Source organism: Camellia sinensis, chromosome 2, assembly GCF_055761805.1.
Source record: "Camellia sinensis isolate YWXY chromosome 2, ASM5576180v1, whole genome shotgun sequence".
Taxonomy (NCBI): domain Eukaryota; kingdom Viridiplantae; phylum Streptophyta; class Magnoliopsida; order Ericales; family Theaceae; genus Camellia; species Camellia sinensis.
This window is the reverse complement of record NC_138962.1, coordinates 21088995-21108089: the sequence shown is the minus strand read 5'-3', so window position 1 is coordinate 21108089 and position 19095 is coordinate 21088995. Positions and strand designations below refer to the sequence as shown.

General features: G+C 37.8%; 1 long non-coding RNA gene across 2 annotated transcripts; it reads right to left on the bottom strand.

The window, feature by feature from the left end:
* Positions 1–448: 448 nt before the first annotated feature.
* LOC114267328 (uncharacterized) lies at positions 449–18802 on the bottom strand. 2 transcript variants are annotated; one of them, XR_014360672.1, is made up of 4 exons: positions 18443–18747; positions 17971–18083; positions 1047–1157; positions 449–937 (listed from the first exon to the last, which is right to left on the bottom strand). It is a non-coding gene; the product is annotated as an uncharacterized LOC114267328 (long non-coding RNA). The 2 variants fall into 2 exon arrangements; XR_014360671.1 differs by having other exon boundaries at positions 449–1157; positions 18443–18802.
* Between the last annotated feature and the right edge of the window lie 293 nt (positions 18803–19095).

The window sequence follows — 19095 nt, the reverse complement described above, 5'->3', positions numbered from 1 at the left end:
TATTAATTTATAATACTTATGAGCTTATATTTTATTTTTGTAATCCTTTCAAAAGGACTAAATATGTTTGAATTAAATATTTTAAGAACATAATAGATTCAATCTGTAATTTAGGGACTAAATAGATTTTGATGTATATACTTTAGGGACTTAATAGGGTCAATCAATAGTTCAAGGATTAAGTAAACAATTTGACAATAGTTTATGAGTAGAAAGTGTAATAAACCTTTTATAATTTTAAATAAGATTTTTAATAAAAATATTAATGCCTATCAAATTATTCATATCTTTAATATACAAACAGAAAGTTTGTACAGAATTCTCATATATAATGAGTTGACATCGTGTAATCTCTTCGTTTACACTCAAAATACCCACTATTATTTTTACAATTTTATAAATGTCATTAACACATCATTTTAAATGTTCTTTTTGTATAAGATTTAAATTTATAAATCACTTCCTTTATTCACAACTTCCCTTGGTACTCACAAAATTAGTTAGTGCACATTCTGCATAGAGTTGCCCTCCAATTCAACTTTGTGACCTACCCACCCATGACCTTACGCCATTGTATGCTTTCCAACTTCCAACCTAATAATAAAAGTTGGGAGTTTGAGTCGGGGTGATTTAAGCTAGGGTAAGTTTTAACGAGTGAAAAAAAAAAAAAAAAAAAAACTACATCCAACATCTTTCTCCAAACCTAATTTATTTATTTTTTATCAGCTCCCTCAATTGCCTGCTCCCATTCTCACATTCATTTCCCATCAACATTTCTTTGTAAAATCTAATCACTTCTTTTAAAATTGGCCATATGCACCAACCATTAAAGTCCACAGAACAACATCCCTCTTCTTCCTCTTTCCTTCTCTAGTCTAAATCCCACACCATACTAAAGACCTGCATAACCTTCTTCTTCTTCTTTCACTGTCAGTGTCTGCAAGATTGACATAGTGGGTGGGTGGACAGATGCAAAATAAAAAATTCAGAAAAGATTAATAGTTCTATAATACTAATGGCAGAGCACTAATTATAGAATCAATTACCAAGACCATACACAGCTGACTCTTATGGGTTTTCTGCATCTCTTCCTTCCCCAGCAGTGTTTGTTTTTGAGAATATTTTATGCACTTTTGAGCTGTGAGAAGTCTTTGGTCCTGCATTACAGCAGCCTAGTTAGTAACTGGTTGTTTTGTCTAGTAGTGTGGCCAACAACTCACACTTTGTTTGAATTGAGTTATTTGGAGAGGAAGGAAAAAAAAATCAATTTCTCTCTACCCGTGTTGACGATCTAGCACGAAAACCAATTGTGTGCCTTTCATGGGGTACAAAAACCAGCTCATTGTTTTTTAACTCTTCAACCACTTGCCTGGTATGTGTTATTTGATAAAGTCAACCCACAATTTAGCCTCACCATAAGTTAACCCAACAAAATAGCAATTGCATATACTGTGTTTATTATAATAGGAATTTCATCGAACACTTATGCTGCATCATTGATAAGAAACAATTGTGCATACAAATCGATTAGAAAACTCACCACAAAAAGAAAAAAGAAAAAAAACTAGATGGCCAATCCGATTTGATAACATGAGAATGCGACAGCTTGTCAAATTCAACTATAGGAACCCCCATTGATGTGCATGAAAGCGAACGTTTGAAGAGTGAGAGAAGAGCACCCATTTAGATGAAAATCTGAGATGAATGCATTAAAGGGTATTGGGTTTGTTGGATTGATGCAATTGAAGAAGTTGTCGGTCTCAGAGTTTGAAGGTGGGTTTTGTGAATGAGTTTTTGGTGTGAAGGTGAAGAGAGAGAAAGAGAGTAGTTACTGGTTGTTTTGTCTAGTCTAGTAGTGTTAGTAGTGTGGTCAATAACATGCACTTTGTTTGAATTGAGTTATTTGGTAAAGAAAAGTAATCAATTTTTCACTATCGGTGTTGATGATCTAGCACAAAACAAAACCAATTGTGTGCCTTTCATGTGGTGCAAAAACCAGCCCATTGTTGGACAACCCACAATTATTGATTGTCTGCAAGATTAACAAATGCCTAGTTTGGTTTTTAAATCAATTTATTTATTTATAATTTAAAAAAATTAAGTAATAGTATTTGATGAGGGAATGACTCCTCCATATTACTATCTTTCATATTCCTTTCATATTTTATTTTGTAAGGATCACAATGATGATTTAAATAATTCATTTTGTAAATGTCCTTGTAGAGATTGTTTGTACAAAAAAATAAACCTTATCAGATATAGATTAATAAATAAACAAATCACATTTAAAAAAAATAAATAAAATTGATGGTTTAAATTTAAACTCAAAATTATCATTCATTTAAAAAAAAAAAAATGTAATTTTTTTTTTTTTTTTTTTTTTATGTATATAGTGATGTTTAATGAAATTGATTTTTTACATAACTCATCTTTATTGTTGGTTCTATTATATGATTGGTTTAAATTATCGTTGTGAGCCTAAATTGGGACTCACAAAATGAAATATGAAAAAATACATAGAATAGTAGTATGGAGGGAAGTTATTCCCGTTTTTTGAGGATTGTATGTTAGTATTTAACTTTTCAAACTTATTTGACAAAAAATTTTTCTTTTGAATTTTTTAAAATTAAAAACTGTAGCTTTTTTAATCTATTTGAATCTCCTAAATATACATGGACAAAATAATTTCATTTCTTTTATCTTAATTATAATTTTTTATAATATTTTGAATAATAAAACAATTACGAACAACTCATTTAACTAAATAAGTTTATTTTATTTTATTTTTATAGATAATGAAAAATTACCCCAAATAAATTTTTAAATTTTTAAAAATCTTTTAACCTAATAATTTAAAAAGTTATAATGTTAAAGTTAACTTATAAGTAATATCAAATAGCTCCAAAATGGGTGGGAGAGATCCCAAAGTAAAAATATATATGTATATATGTACATATTTGGAAAAATTACAAACCACAGACATGGTGAAAAAATATTTACATTTTTATGGCGGTACAAATTTTCTATGTGCATGGTGCAAACACTTCCTGTGCGTCATAATTGCATCAAAATAGATTCCATTTATAGTATAATTTTTTTACTGTCCCACTAATCTATAATTTTCAATATATATTTTTGGTTAAGGTTAAATTTGGCTATCCTAAATAAGTACACATTTTTTATCTTTTTATCTTTTTTCATCACATTATCTCTCTACTTTTTTGCACATCTTTTCGTAAAAAGACAAAAAATACACTTATTTAGGTCATCTCAAACAACCCCTAAATATTAAGATAGCTAGCGGTTGAATACACACGATACGCGTGCAACTCAAAAAAAATTTATAACATGAGGAGAATAATTTTTCTTCAATTATTTTTTTTTATTTTTGTTTTTTAATTATTTTACAAACCATCAAAATAATGTTGATATGAAAAAAAATAGAATTAAAAAGTAAAATTAACAATAACTTCAATAAAACTGAGAATGCATAATACTAAATACTCTAGCAAAAAGCTAACTTTTAGCTTTTTTTAGCCAAAAAAAGTTAGCTTTTTTACCCAAGTCACTACCCAAAAAGCTAGCTTTTTTGCCTAAAAAAAGTCAAAAGTCAACTTTTTACCAACTTTCCAAAACATCACTGAATAAGTATTGGGTTCTATGTAACAATCATATACTTTATGAATAATGTTATATGCACCAATTAGTGTATTAACTAATGTATTAATTGATGATGTAGCATAATTTAAGAGGTTTTTAGTATTTGTAATGTTACTAATGTATCAATTGACTCTCATTGGCTTAAGGCAGCTGTCACGCCGCCCTCGTACCTCGCATTTTTTGAACAGTCCCGCCTTTTTGTCCTTCTCTTTACACAAAACAAACCCTTTCGTTTTGAATTACTTATTACACTATTCATCTCCCTCTCTCTCTTTCTTCTGAGCTCTCCTCCTTTTGAACTCAGTGCCTGCAAAATCCGTGTTCGTTGTTGCTACTGCTTCCATCTCTAGTTCCTTCATCTTCATCTGGTAAGTGGCTCGAATCTTCTTCCTTTCTGCTGATTTCGCATCTCTTCTTTACAATACATAGCATATTGTTTATATGTTTCACAAAATACACACCACATTTACTTCTATTTTCCTGGGAAAAACCCATGACAGAACCTCTGTATGTGTGAACAATCTGCACAATTTTTCCCTTTGATCCAAAATCACACTCCAACCGAACAAGGAAGTTATTTATATTAGGTGTTACCATAACCAAACTAGGCAACCGAATTGAAACTTCATGCCACACTTGTAGTTTCAATAGGTCTTCAATATCATTTGATTCACTTAGCCAAGCTATCGAACCGCACTAGGTTTGCGCAATACCGCGCTAGAAAGCCTCAACTACCGACCGGGCTAAAACTTGGGGCTAAACCAGCTCCCTTAGTTAAAACCGAACTAAGAACGCTGCCCCAAAAGCCCAACCGGGCTAAAGGCCCTTGCTCAAACCGAGCTAAGCATGATTGTATCCCACGTAGCCGAGCTAAGAATTCATTTATCTCGCCTTTGTTTCTTTTAGCGCGGTCCAACGATCTGCGCTTAACAACTTTCTCTTTTACTTTGCAGACTTAGGTTGCCAGGCACTCTCTTGAACGCTGCTGTCTGGCGAGAGACCGAGGTCTTCAATTCTCCTCCGTATTTCCAACCGAGCTGTATAGCGTAATACGCTACTGCCATTCAGCAAAAATTTCTGCAAGAGGGGGAGAACGAAGATTCTGTTCCAGAAGACAACACCCAGCCCGGTCGCCAGTCTATCTCCCCAACTCCAGAGGTCTCCATCCCACCTCTGCCTACTGTGTCTGATGCGGTGCCTTCGACTGAGCTTCACCAAGGTGTGACTGATACAACCGAGCTACCTCTTGGTAAAGACCGGGTTGTTTTGGATGCCGACTTGGATGATCTTTTTGCATGACCATGTATTTTCTCCTTTCTTTATGTGCTATCCTTGGAAGCTTTTTGTAACCGGGCTATGGCCCCATCTTTTGTACTTGGACTTTGCATTATCAATGAAATCTTCTTTTGTTTTCCTCAACTGTTATTTCGATTTACTCCATGCTTACCTTTCATTTTCCTGCTGTAATCTGAATGAAGTATAACATTCTCTGGCCGAGATATTTTATCCTGGTCTTAACTTTGCAATCTAACTGGCCATACCTGCTAACCTCTTCAGCCTAGATCCTTATCTCGGCTGAAGAACAAAAAGTGTTGGTTTTTCCAGCCAACCACTCTTCAGCCTTGATCCTTATCTCGGCTAAAGAGTACAAAAAGTTGATTTTTCCAGCCAACCACTCTTCAACCTAGATCTTTATCTCGGCTGAAGAACAATAAGTGTTGGTTTTTCCAGCCAACCACTCCAGCCTTGATCTTTATCTCGGCTAAAGAGTACAAAAAGTTGGTTTTTTCAATCAACTATTCTTCAGCCTAGATCCTTATCTCGGTTGAAGAGGACTAAGTGTTGGTTTTTCCTGCCAACCCTGAGTGAAGTGTTTGGTTATTTTGACCAAACGTCCTGCAGCCTGGATCCTTATCCTAGGCTTAAGAGGGGTGTTCGTTTTTCCAGCCAACCTCTAAGTTGGTTTTTCCTACCAACCTAGAGTAAAGTGTTTGGTTATTCCGACCAAACGTCCTGCAGCCTGGATCCTTATCCTGGGCTTAGGAGGGGTGTTGGTTTTTCCAACCAACCTCTAAGTTGGTTATTCCGGCCAACCTAAAGTAAAGTATTTGGTTATTCTGACCAAACGTCCTGCAACTTGGATCCTTATCCTAGGCTTAGGAGGGGTGTTGGTTTTTCCAGCCAATTTCTAAGTTGGTTATTCCGGCTAACCTAGAGTAAAGTGTTTGGTTCTTCCGATCAAACGTCCTGCAGCCTAGATCCTTATCCTAGGCTTAGGAGAGGTGTTGGTTTTTCCAGCCAACCTCTAAGTTGGTTTTTCCTGCCAACCTAGAGTAAAGTGTTTGGTTATTCCGACCAAACGTCCTGCAGCCTGGATCCTTATCCTGGGCTTAGGAAGCGAGTGCAAAGTTGGTTATTCCGGCCAACTCTGCTTACAATGCCCCTAGCTCACTAAAACAATTTTTACAGCAGAGAACAATTGTGCTGAAAAGAAACTAATTGCTTTATTGAAAAAAGGGAAAATTACACATACTTAAAAAGAAAAGCTAAAAATAAAATAGTTTGAGATTTGCAGTGTTCCATGGCCTGGGAATGGCTTTACTATCCTCATCTTCCAAGTGGTATGCCCCTTTTCCTGCTAATCCGACCACTTTGTAAGGTCCTTCCCAACATCCGCGAACAATTCATTGCTCTTAGGTTCTTCCACCATCTGAACAAACCCCTTGGCAACTTGGTTGCCATGTACTATGACGAAGCATTGCTTGGACATAATTTGGTCTCCAAAGACCTCTTCAATTACTCCGGCTTCGTTGGGGAATCGCAATACTTGATGGTAGGTTGATGCTACCGCTCTCATGGCATGTAACCATGTCCTTCCCAAGATTATGTTGTAAGTGGAAGGTACTTTCAATACCCAAAATTCCATTTGTTTCGTTATGCTTCCTGCTCTGACTGAGAGGATTATTTTGCCTACTGGCCACTTTGGCATTGAGTTGAATCCGATTAGGGGAGATGTTGCAAGCGCCAAGTCTTTGTCCTCCAATTTCAATTGTTTGAAGGTGTCGTAGTACATTATCTCACACGAGTTCCCTTGGTCTATCAAAATCCGTTTGATGTCGTAATCCTTGACGCGGAGAGTGACGACTAGTGCGTCATTGTGAGGGCAGTATATCCTTGCCAGGTCTCTGTCTGAAAAAGATATGACATTGGTGGCCTCCGCTCTCCCCTTCTTGATAGTAGGTTGTGCACTGAGTACTTCTCTTAAGTACTTAGCCTTCTTGATCATTCCCCTGAGTTCACATACCCGCTTAGGCTCGAAAACCCCATGTATGGCATTTATCATGCCTTGCGGTGGGGCGTTGATTGGCATTCCGTTTGGATTATCATGGTTCTGGGGGGCTGGCTGTGTCCCTCCTTCAATGTACTTGTCCAGGTGTCCCGTTGCCACTAACTCCTCCAAATGCTGTCTCAATGGTGTGCAATTCTCAGTGCGGTGCCCCTTTTCCTTGTGGAAGGTGCACTGTGATCCTTCATCATAGTCCTTTTGCGCTTCTCCCAGCTTAGCTGGCCATTTGACGAAAGGCTTGTCACGTATCTCATTGAGAATTCGGTAGATTGATTTTTTGAATACCGTGGTAATGGCAGTGCGGACTCTTAACCATCTTTTATCTTGGTCCTCTCCGTTGTCTCGCCTGTCTTGCTCGTTCCTTCTTGGGTGTTCTACCGTGTTGACTTTAGCCGAAGTCTTCTTATCTGGTGTTGCTATCGCGCCAGATTTCGTTTTGGCACGGGCGTCATCCTCTTCCACACGAATGTGCTGGTGCACCCTCTCCATTAAGGCCTCTATTGTGAGAGGGGGCGTCATGGTAATTGAATCTCTTAGCCTGTTTCCGACTGGAAGACCTCTTTTGTGTTGCGCGATGGCGAGATTGGTGGGGCAATCTCCTATCTGGTTGAAAGTCTCCCAATAGCGACTGTTGTAGGATCTCAACGTCTCCTTGTCGCCCATGTCGATGGAGAGTAACTGATTAATCTCCATCGGGGTTTTAGTGTTTGTTCTGAACCTCGTTACAAACGCTTTTGCCAACTGCGCCCAGGAGGCTATGCTGCCTTTTGGTAACCTCTCGAACCAAGTCAGACCTAGGTCGCCAAGGTTGGATGGGAATAGGATGCACATCAAAGCCTCGTTTCGCCGGTATACTGCCATGACCTGGCGAAAGTGGCTCAAGCGTGAGTAGGGGTCCGTTTTCCTCTCATACGTGGTGAATTTGGGCTGAAGAAAGCCTGAGGATTGGGGCGCGTTCTCAATTGTCGGAACGAACGGCGAGGTCTGCAGCCTTGCTAACGCTTTGTCTGTTGGTTCGTAGGCAGGGCGCGGTATTGGCATTCTTATCTCGACGCTTCCATGTGTTCGAGGAGCTAATCGCTGAAGGGCTGAGACTCTGTGTGGGTTACGTGCCCTGACATCCTCCTTCCATCGTGCCTTTTCATCAAGCACAGTCCGCAAGTCAAATGATCTAGGCAACTCCGTTTGCCTGGATGACTCTGGTGCGTGTGCGAGGGCCAATAGGTGCTTCCTTCAGTGCATGACCTCTCAGTCCTCGTTCTCTCAGACCTGGAGTAATGAGTCCTGGGAGTTCTTGACTGAGTGTCGCCTGTTCTAAGGCTCCTGTTTTCTCCTTGTGAAGGCGTGGTACGCCTACTACGATTTTGAGTGGTGAGGGGGTTTGCGCCCCTCTCCTGTCGCCACTCATTTTCCTTTGATTTGGCACTTTATCGCTTCCATGTCAGCCGCCATCTTCCTTATTAATTCATCCTGCTCCTTCACGCGATCCTCCAGAGCTTAAGGGTCGATCCTTCACCTCTGTCTCTCAGGACTTTGTGAGTGAGAGTGGCGGGGGCTGTTAGTCTGCCTCCCCCTTGTATCCCTCCGGGGGTTCTATCGTGAGGGATCCAAATTTGCCATGGGAGGGATGAAGGGCAAACCTTCGCGCCTCTCGCCCCCCTCTGGGGTTTGTCTGTCGATGGCGGACTGTGGTAAATCTTCATTGTGTGCCATTACTCTTACTTAGCAAGGAAAACTTGATTAAGAGGTTTTGTTCTTGTTTGATATTCCCACAGACGGTGCCAATTTGTAGACATCCCATTTTTGACCATCCTCAAGACTTGGACGTCATCGTTTGAACACTCGATGATTATCCATGTTCGTGTTCGTCTTGAGTTCTCGGAGGTTTCGGCCACGCGCCTTGCCTCAAGACCTCTCGACTTGTCTGTTTTGTGCTTGGTTGTGGACCAAGCACTTGAGTTTTTGCCTCTGAGGGTAGGAAATGGCTTGTTGGCCATCCCCACACCTCACCGGCCATGGCTTGAGGCCACCGGCCCTGTTTTATTGCCATCGGCCATTAGTAATGGCCGACCGGCACTGTTTTGGTTGACTGGCCATTTGTTTTGGTCGATCGGCCACCTTTTCTGGCCGAGTCCTTTTCTTAAGGAGGTTTGAACCTTTTGAACCCCTTATTTTAACTTTTTAAGAAAGCTTGAACCTTTTGAACCCTTGCTCTAGCTTCTCCAAGAAGCTTGAACTCTTGTCTAGCTTCTCCAAGAAACTTGACCCCTTTGCTCTAGCTTCCTCAAGAAGCTTGAACCCTTCTAAGCTTCCAAGAGAAGCTTGTACCTTTTGCTCTAACTTCTCCAAGAAGCTTGAACCTTTTACTCTAGCTTCTTGGAGAAGGTTGAACCCCCTTTGTTCTTCTATAAGAGGGAGCCTCTCCCTCATTAGCAAGGGTTGAAGAAAATTGCCAAGGTAAGAGACATACATATCTTCCTATATCTCTCTACTTTGAGCTCCAAATTGCTTGGTTCTTGGCCCTTTTGCACACCAACTCTTAGCCTAACACCTTCATCATCAACCTAAGGATCTTGGAGGCCATTTTCAGATGTTGAAGGTCTGGTTTTTGGGTCTCAAAGCCACTGGTTTTGCTGAAGCTACAAGGGTAACACACTTTACCCTCTTTTGGTCTTTATCTTGCTTCATCTTTTAGCCATACTTGCAAACATTTTCGAGCTTTGTCATAAACTGAAAAAAGTCTTGTTTTGAGCTCCTTTTGAAGTTTGTTTAAGAACACTTTTGTGTTTGGGGTTATTTCCCCCCTCTTAGGCCTTGTTTGGCCTCATTTTTGTGCCTTTTTTGTGAGCTTCGAGACCATCTTGTATTGGCCTTCCCACCACTGAAATACAGAGGGATTTAAGTGGTGGGGATGGTGTTTTAAGGTCCTAAGAAGGAGAGGGGTGATCCTCTCCTTTGTTGTCTTGTTTACTAGCATTTTTGGTCCTTCAAAGGAGCCCTTATTTGCACACTTCTTGAGCTCGGTTCAGGCATTTTTCAGTGAGTTTTAGGGCCTGCTTAAACCTTTTCCAGAGCTATTTTTGTCATTTAAGGCTTGCCTCTTGCATGTGTAGAGCAACCCCTTGCATGGCCTTCCAAAAGAGCACCTCATTCTAACATGTGTTGACCATGTTTCAGTGGGTTTTTGGGCTTTATTTGGCATGTTATAGCTCTGACTTTTACTAGTTTAGTTGGCTCTTACATGCTTCATGTACTTGCTTTGCAAATCCTCTCATCTGCCTTAACATTCACCTTGTGTTTAGACCACCATGGTTACATGTTTTGGCTTAACCTCATGAAGATTTTAGCTTTGTTTTGCCATGCTTGAGGTCTGGTTTTTGTTGTTTTGATCATGTTTGCCATGATTTGTATAGCCATCATGCATTTTAGCTTGCTAGCTTTTTACTATATGGGTCACTAGCATGCTTTACTTGGCTTATTCTCGTGATTTGGCATTATTGGAGATCATGTGTCTGTCCATGTTTCATTCTTGTATGCTTGCATTTTCCATCATTTCAATGTTTTGAAAAGTTGATGTCTTATGCTCCATGTTTAGGCCCTTGTGTATGCATGCTTGTGTGTGTGTTTTCATGCCTTTGTCGCATCATTTTGGCCGCTGATTTGGGCCTATTTGAGAGCTGTCCATATTGGTTTAAGACCATCCTTTGCATGTTGTTGCATGCTTGCCTTGCATGTTGTTACATACTTGGCTCATTAACATGTTGTTGTATGTTTAATTGCATTTGGCATGCTTGAATGATTGCATATCTTGTCCCTTTACATGTTGTCACATGTTTGCCTTGCATGCTTGAATGTCCATGTTGCATGCTTGAGCTATATTGCATGGTTTGGCATGCTTGTTGCATTGCATTTTGCATGCATGCCTTGCCTCTTGATCAACCATGATAGAGGTTGGGTCCTTTATGTATTTTGTGTGCATTCCATTTGACATTGAAATTGCATACTTCGGCTCCCTTGGCCATCATGCATCGAAATGCATGATTGGTGGCCCGAGGACCGAGGACCACACTCCCTTGAGTCCATAACATGATGGGGAAGGTGGTCGTGTAACATTTTGCTTTGAAAATCCTATGCCATGCACTGTTTGTCCTTTGTTGCAGCAAAACTAGTGTTCTGCAGGAAGAAATGGCCGGTCGACTACTTGCAGTGCCGACCGACCACCAAAATCCAGTCGGTGGCTTCATTAATGGTTGATGACCAGTTACAGATGGTCGGTGGCCTTTTCATTTGGTCGATGACCTCTCAGCATGTCTCTAAGGCAGTTCAGAAGTGTCATAGAGGTTGGCACTATTTTCAGATATGCAAAACAGTGCAAACAGAGGCAATAGTGGCATGGCAATAGATTTCCGGGCGAAACCAATCCGAGCTTGCATGCATCCCTCTTCTTGAGGCCATTTTACCGCTCTAAATAGTTTAATTAATTTGTTAATTAGTTAAGGGTTTGTAATATTTAATTAGCTAGAGTAGTTAATTATTTATTCGGTTTGTATTATTTATTCGGACCTTCCGAGAGAGGGTAAATTATGTAATAAGTGTGCGTGTGTGTGATGCATGTCTTCCAACCCCACGCCTTTCTCCTTTTTATTTACCAGCTTACTATGGTTAGATTAGGGCATGTTTCAATTAGCATATTTATGCTTACATGTTTGCATCATTCACCTGTATTGCACGCACCGGGCTCGGTGTATCATACTAACTGCATTTGTATTTTAAATTCTAAGTTGAATACGTGTTAGCTGTAGCATCATCATATGCCATCTTAGAATAGCTGAGCCTATTGTAGTTGCATCTTGCATGTGTTGCATTAGCCATCTTAATATGAACTAGGATCATGTATTTGATTACTAACTAGTTTCTGTTTTGGCTTGGAGTACTCGGTAAGCATTTACGCTTTAGCATCCTTGCATGTGTGTGAGTGTTGCCATGATAGTATGCTTACCATGAGGCTATGTGCTTATGTGATATATCTGCCTGAATGCCTGTGGGTGAATGTTGGATTATCTGAATTGGAAAAATGCATTGACTGTGAGTTTTAAGCCCACTAAATAGTGGCAAAACCATGTTTTTCTAAGCCCACCCGAGGGTGGCAAAATCTGCATTTTAGCCTACTTACGAGTAGCAAACCATTTTCAAAACAAATATAAAATGTTTTGTTCCAATTCAAGCGACCCAGCCTATACTTGCATGCTGTGTGCATCACATAGTAAATCTAGGCTAGTAACCGGAATAAGACCACATAACGTTTTCAAAACTCGATATCATGGTTAGTAGAGGCCGATCTTTGATCGGGCGAGCGGGGGTGCTCATAGCTGACCTTTTCCAATCGTACCCAAGTTCCCGAGCTGAGGCAACTTTGGTGATGACGGACACGTGGCCTTAGGCAACGAGTCAGGATTTCTTAAATTCTCCCAAAATAAATATTTAGGTGGCGACTTTGTATCTGGCAAAGCAGTCCATGTTTGACACTTCTTTACAAAAATCTGTTTTCCAAAACGATTTGCCGAATTTGGACTCTTTGGTGATTTATCAATCTCACATTGCACATTGTGAGATCAGATTAAGAACCGTGACAACATTTGAGAGTCCGAACTGTAGTGAGCCCCAATGAACAAAACGGGAGATTCCCCCCGGGACGTTCGCAGACGTCTACACAATTGTACGGGAAAGAAATAAACCTTCTCGTATAATCCTGTTGATCAAGTCTTCGCTCCTCCGTACGTCATCGCTTTACTCCCTGAAAACACAAACGTGAGCTAGCTGGCGGGTGTGTGCCAGAAACCCCTCCGATGCCTAAGTCAACACAATAGACAATAGACACAAACGCTCTATGAATTCAGGAATCAAAGTTGAGTTACTTCTCCATAGGTGATGTTGTGAGCTTTTATAGGTTTCGTGTGGCGCAATCCTAGTAGGACTCTTACTCCTCCATTCGGAGTCCTCCTAGGAATCACATTCCTGAAAGATAATACTTATCCTTCAACACCCCCCTCACTGCTTAAACCAAGTGAGATGATTTTACCACGGCTGGATGTCAATACAACCGAGATAACAAGACCATGCTGAAGCCGCAGACTAGACTGAGCTACCACTAGCTCAGTTCTTCCTTTCACTGCGCGTACCTCGGTTTGACATTCCAACTGGGTTGTCTGAGACCATGCTTAAGCACAACGAGCTTGGACCGAGCTATCCAATAGCAAGGTTCTGAGGAAAGCTCAACATACTTCGGCTTAGTATGGTACGACCAAGCTAACTCTGAGTATGGTGACCGAGCTAACTGCAAAGCACTCTTGGACCGGGCTAACTTCAAGGCTCTCACAGACCGGACTAATTTCAAGGCTTTCAGGGACTGGACTAACTACAAAGCTTCTTTGGACCGGGCTATCTGCAAGGCTCTTCTGGACTGGACTAACTACAAAGCTCCTTTTAGGGGAAATTACCCATAGGTCCCATGTGGAACATGTGGATATCATTTAATCCCATAACTTTTTGAGTACACCCAAAAGTCCTTTCCCCTCTCTCTCTGCTTTTTGCTTCCCTCTTTACGCCTCTTCCTCTAACCCTAATCTCAGTCCTAAAGTCAAACAAGAAGGCGATGAAGAACAAGAACAAGAAGACGATGAAGAACAAGAACAAGAAGACGCTCATCCTCAGATCTGTGCTTAGATTGAACAGATTTGTGTATATATCTTCGTCAATTTCTCTCTCTTTCTCTCTCTATTTACAAATTTTTTTGGGGATAGTTGTTGATCTATGGTTGTTGTTGTTGATGATGAAATAGATCTATAATATCATTGAAACAGATCTGTAATGACTCAGATTTGTACAGATATCACACAGATTTGTAATGAGAAAATTTTCGAATTCTGAACAAGTAATTTTCGAGTTTTAGTTACAGGCGGTGAAAATTGTAAAATTTTGCAGTTTCAAATTTTTTTTTGGTGCTGGAATGAATCATGGTTTAAAATTGTAAAATTTTACAGTTTTATAACATTTTTTAGAACTGTAAAATTTTACAGTTTCATAACATGTTTTAAACATTCCGACGAGTCTCCGGCGATGTTGAACATTCCGACGAGTCTCCGGCGACCGTTTGACGGAAGTCCGACGGTAGTAAGTTGTGAACAGTGTCTGTAAATTAAAAAAAAAAAAAAAGATTTTTTGGTAACAATTAAAAATGTATTGGACTAATTGGTGCAAGTATTTTGTTTTGGGATTAGTTGGGTTTTGAACTTAGTACATGGGACTTATCAGTAAGTTCCCCCTCCTTTTACTCAGCCCTTCTTACTGTGGCTTACAGAACGGCCCATTACCCAGCTCGGCCCAATTTACATATAAATTACCCTCTCAATAACTAATGTTGGTACACTAGTTAGTATATACCAATTTGTGTATGTAGCACTATTCAAAATTTATAGTAATACTAAATACTCAAAAACATCAATATGTGATTTACATTTTCTTCACAGTTATACTAAATTGTATTTTTTTTCCCCGAAATGCACCAACATCTATTAAAAAGTAAAGTAAACAACAATTTACTATTCAGAATTAATTTGTTTTTTACTCGAATATATGAAGTTAATTCTGGTTAAAAGATAAAGCAAGTAATAATACAAAATACTCAAAATCAAATTTTTTTTTAGGAAAATGTTTGAGAGTCACAATTTTTGTGACTCAAATGGCTTAAAATTGCCAAAACGACGTCGTTTTGACAATTTTAAAGTTGTTTTGTATTCAAAACGACGTCATTTTGACAATTTCGAACCATTTGAACCACAAAAATTGTGACCCTCAATCATTGCTTTTTTTTTTTAACCCCAATACTTCAATATGTGGTTGACATAATTCTTTTAAAAGATAAAGCAAACAGTGATACAAATCAGTCAAAAAAAAAAAAAAAATAAAAATAAAAAATCAATGTGGTAAGATATGTGTGCAATTTATGGGCTTCATAAGTTACTTAATCGTACTTGGCCCCTCCGAACCTTTTTTTTTTTTACTTGTATATACTATATTTTGTAGAATCATTATGAGTTTTTACACTGTTAATACAAATTATTATGATTATGTTATGAAGGGATGTATCACAATAAAAGTTTTATTTATAAATTATTATGGTTGCATGACGAACTATTATGATTATGTTATGAATATTAAAAAATTACATACAATTCTGATGAAAAAAGTTATTTAACTATTATGATTTTGTTACTAATCAATGTAGTATAGTTTTGAAAGGACATACTATATGCATTTTTAAGAGTGCGCACTATAATTTTGCTTATTTTATTTCTTAAAAAAAGACCCCAAGCATTTTCATAGAATACACTTTTATAATTATTTTTCACCTTAGTTCTAATAGCTATTTGTTAATTTTAGTCATTTAAATTAAACTTGATCCAACTGCTTAAACTTATTTAAAATTTTACTTTTAGCCTCTTCAATGTTATAATTATGACTCCACGCTTCTGGTGATAAATAAAGTTTTTTACAACCAAAAAGAATGGGCACACAAAAAGAAAAAAGAATAGGATTGTTTGGGATATGTTGAAATAGTATTTTTTTTTTTTTTAAATTTTTTTTAGGTGATGTTACATCTTTATTTATTTATATATATTTTTTATAAAAAAATTAAAAAATAACTCTCAAATTTGAAATTTGATGTGATATCGTGCCCGAGAAAGAGTCGTACTGAAACTCAAACTTGGTTGAGATTGAAAATAAAACACACAGCCGTTTGAAAATTAAAGTGAGCAACTTTTAGTCAGGAAAGAAAAAGACAAAAGGAACAATCAAATCTGTCAATGGAAGAAAACCTTGAAAAGCTTGTGAAGCACTGAAAAGTGAAGGCGCCTAGAAATTTGAGAATTTGTAACTGATGCGCTATAGGTTAGCTACTGTGGGTGGGTTTATTAGACAAACAGTGTCAATATCACCATAAGCTGCTTTTTATATAACAAAATAGATATGTATTATTTGTAATACCAATGTGAGGGAACTAATTATAGAATGAATTACAGAGGCCACACACAGCTGTATGTTATGCGTTCTGCTGCGTTTCTTCCCCAGTGGTGCTTGTTTTTGAGAATATTTTATGAACCATTATTGAGTTAGTGACAAGTCATTGGTCCAGGATTTACATTGGCCTAGTTTTTTTTGAACATACATTGGCCTAGTTGATAGCTTTTTGTTTTGTCTAGTTGTGGTGTTGACCACCTTGCTCAAAAACCAATTGTCTGCCTTCCACGTGCTGCAAAAACCACAGCTCATTCCTTTTTCTTTTTTTAATCACTTGCCTGGTTTGTGTAATTTGACTTTGATAATTTTATCTCAAATATTATTAGATGTTTAAATATTATTATTATTATTTTACAATTAATCATATTTAATTTTTATAATTTTAAATAAAACTTTTAATAAAAACATAAATATCTATCAAATTATTCATATCTTTTTAATATATAAATAGAAAATTTGTACAAAATTCTCATACAGAATGAGCTGACGTCGTGTAATTCTTTTATTTTTGTAATTTCACAAATGTCATTAGTGCGTCATTGATGTTCTTTTTGTATAAGTTCTATGTTTGCAAATCACTTTCATTTATTTACACCTTCAAAATATACATTCTACTTAGCCTCCGTTTGGGAAGTGAGTTGGCTTTTTGGTTTTTTGGCTTTTTTGGCTATTTTAGCCTGGGCTAAAAAGCTTGGTTTGGGAATGACTTTTTGGCTTTTTGGCTTTTTTGACTTTTTTTGTGAGAGAAGAATGTAATGATTATAGGTTGGATGTGATGTTTTGTTTGTTATGGCTAAAATAGCCTATTTTGTTTTTTGTGGCTAAAATAGCCAAAAAAGCCTGAAAAAGCCCTTGCCAAACACAGGCTTAGACTTTTCCTTCAATTCAACTTTTGACCTATCCATGACCGTACGTCGTATGCTTTCCAAAATCTAACCCGGTAATAGAAGTTGCGAGTTTGAGTCAGGGGTGATTTAAGCTGGAGTAGGTTCTAACGAGTGACAAGAAAAAAAAAGAGGGGCAAATTATATTAAGGTCAAGTTTGGTATATTATAAAAAAGTTAAAGTTAACACTATTCACCAAAAATTAACAATTACAGCTGCACAACTCTCAATCCTAATTTTTCCCTACAAATCAATTTTTACAATTTTTTATTACATATTTTTTCATAAAAAGTCAAAAAGTTAACCCAAACATTCATATTTTCTTTCTCAATTTTTTAGTTCAAAAAGACAAAAAGTACACTTATTTAAGACACCCCAAACAATCCCTAAATCCTCTTAAACTATAAGTTATTTACACTTTATTCTTAATGTTTTAAACCTAACAATTACTTCTCTCAAACTATTTGAATTTGAACATTAAATTCTTTTATTAGTCATTTATTAGATATTTGAATGAAAAATTATCAAATGTTATGCACGCGATGATTATCAACTTTCTCGTAACCTTATCCTATTCTCACATTCATTTCCCATCAACATTTCTGTGTACGATCTAATCACTTATTTTACAAGTGGCCATATGCACCAAGCATTGAAGTCCACAGAACAACATCCCCCTTCTTCCTCTTTCCCTCTCTAGTCTAAATCCCACACCATACTAAAGACCTGCCTAACCTCCTCCTCCTCCTCCTTCTTCTTTCACGGTTGTACTTGTTATTAAAATCGCAGTGGTATTATGGATATGGAGTTGTGGCCGAACCTAGTTCAGCATTTATGGACGATGTGGTTACAGTCCGCCCACGTGGTGGCCAACCCACAAATTTTAACCATTAGCAAGGTTGACATAGTGGGTGGGTCGGAAAGATGCAAAATAAAAAATTCAAAAAAGATTAATAGTTCTAGAATACTAATGTCAGAGAACTAATTATAGAAAAAATTACCAAAACCATACACAGCCGCCCCTTGGGGGTTTTGCTGCATCTCTTCCTTCCCCGGCAGTGTTTGTTTTTGAGAATATTTCATGCTCTTTTGAGTTTGTGAGAAGTCTTTGGTCCTGCATAACAGTGGCCTAGTTAGTAACTAGTTTTGTCTAGTAGTGTGGCTAACAACTTACACTTCGTTTGAATTGAGTTATTTGGCGAGGAAATTAAAAAAAAAAACAATCAATTTCCCTCTATCACAAAAACCAATTGTGTGCCTTTCATGGAGTACAAAAACCAGCTCATTAGGTTAACCCAACAAAATAGCAATTGCACATACTGTGTTTATTATAACAGGAATTTCATCGAACACTTGCACTGCATCATTGATAAGCAACAATTTTTTGCATACAAATCAGTAAGATCACTACCCACAAAAAGAAAAAGCTAGATGACCAATCCGATTTGATAACATGAGAATGCAACAGCTTACAAATTCAACTATAGGAACCCCCATTGATGTGTATGAAAAGCGAAGGTTTGGAGAGTGAGAGAAACACCCTTTTAGACGAAAATCTGAGATGAATGCATTAAAGGGTAATGGGTTTGTTGGATTGATGCAATTGAAGAAGTTGTCGGTAAGAGTTTGAAGGTGAGTTTGCGAATATGAGTTTGGTGTGAATAAGGTGAAGAGAGAGAAAGAGCAGCTTGTTCCTAGTTTGGGAACAGAGGTTTAAGAAGAAATGAGAGAGAGAGAATTGAAGTTTGGGTGGTGGATCTCAGTTCTATTTGGAGTAGTCTTTCGGCCAGTGTAGCCCAAGAAGATAAGCACACCAAATCCGTTCACAAATTGGACAGCCAAATTGGACCCATGTGGCCCATTATTAGTTCCATTCGGATAATTCATTTTATAAATTCTTCCTAGGCCTAGATTGTTACATTTGTATTGTAAAAAAATATTCAAAATCATTTCTTCCATTTATTCAAAATCATATAGCAACTGGCATATATGGAAAAAAAATGCATGAACATTTTTCTTTTTAATTTGTTTTGGGTGGAAAAAGTATTACATCTATGAAGAGTGTGCATATTATTTATTGTGTCTTGTACTGGTTTATGAACTCAATCACCAGAGTCATAATGTCT